Raw genomic sequence first — 1,628 nt, 5'->3', positions numbered from 1 at the left:
AGGCATGATTCTTTCTCTATTTTTTGTGCCATATCAGTTATTATGCATGTGTGTGTGTAGGCATCAAACTTTTCATTGAAATTTTCAGTAAAACAAATCGGATTTCTGGAGGTATGCACATGGTTCTTTGATTTCATTAACATACTCACGTTTTTATGGTTATGGGCGTGCATGGCTGCTGGTCCATGGTTCAGAGGGGTCTTAGGGTCCCTAGGCTGGGTTTGGTTGGATGGTTAAGGCTGGAACAGGGCTGGAGTCGAGCTGCATCAGTTCTGGGTCCAAGGGTGCGCAGGTTCAGGGTTCTGAGGAAGAAGACTACGTTCTCCTTCTCCAGGCCACTATTTTGGGTGAGGCCTGAAGGGTTTGAACCATCTAGATGTTGGTTAGGATTGAGAAGTGGTTTCACGGAAAAATATGTCCGGAGTAGGAAGAACGATTGAAAGTTCCGGCGCTGCTCAGGTCTGCGCGCAAGTCTAGGATAGGCTGACTTGCAGAGGTCCGTTCTCCTTCGTTATGCCATCATTTTGGCTGGGTTTTAGCTTTTTGGAAACGTATTTGAGTGCACTACGTTTGTGAGGTGGTTTCACGGCCAAATGTTTCTAGATTAGATGGCACGAACGAATCTCGTGGAACTGCTCAAACTGTTGGTCGAGAAAGGGGTAGGGAGAGGAGGTTTTGGGCTAGTTTCGGGTCTGGGCCGGGTCTGAGTGGTCCGGGTCGGGTCAGTAGGGTAGTGGGTCGGGTTAAGTTGGTCCGGGTTGGTGGGCCGGGCTTGAGTCTTTTTTATTTTAAAGTATTTTATGATTTAATTGGTTTTTGGGCCATTTAATTTGAAATAAAATGTTTTGGGTTCCATTTAATTACTTTGGGTTAAATTTAAGTATTTGGGCTTAATTAATTTAATTAATTGAGCCCACTAATTTTTATGGGCTTTAGGGCCCATGGAAGTTATTGGACCAATCTTTGGGCTTTAGGGCCCATTGGGCCAAAATAGGTTGTTATTGGGCCAGGAAGGTTTTAATGGGCTTTAATTAATTAATTGGGCTTAGAATAATTTTTATTGGGCTTAAGTATGTTATTGGGCCAGTCTCAGTGTTAATGGGACAGATTTAAGTAAATGGGCTTGAGTGTTAGGGCCAGCAGTTCTGTACAATCCATGAGAAATTTGCATGTGTCCTGAATATATATTTAATTATTTTATGCATGGAAGTTATTTTTAATATTTATATGTTAGTATGAAATTAAATTAAATATATATGAGGGACACACATTTTATTTAAGTACATGCATTCATGAAATAATTTTTATGCATGATTTAATGTTTAAGGTTGAGCAAAAGAAAATATTTTATGTTGAAAGTTGAAGTAGTGTGACAATTTGAGGGGGATTCGTCCCCATATGTGAACTATTGAAGGGCAGTTTACTGCCAATTTAAGAGGTGATTCGTCACCGCCACGTACGTTGGTTTCCACGCTGATCAGTATTTGATGTATGATTTAAGGTTACACTATGGATACAACCATGCGATGTTAGAAAATAATTTGCTCAACAATGTTTATGTATTATGTATGATTATGATATTTAAGTTAATTTAAGTTATGTTATGTCATGATGTTATTTTAAGCATG

The sequence above is a fragment of the Henckelia pumila genome, chromosome 2 (assembly GCF_033568475.1).
Source record: "Henckelia pumila isolate YLH828 chromosome 2, ASM3356847v2, whole genome shotgun sequence".
Lineage (NCBI taxonomy): Eukaryota > Viridiplantae > Streptophyta > Magnoliopsida > Lamiales > Gesneriaceae > Henckelia > Henckelia pumila.
The sequence above is the reverse complement of the archived record's forward strand: the minus strand, read 5'-3'. Positions refer to the sequence as shown.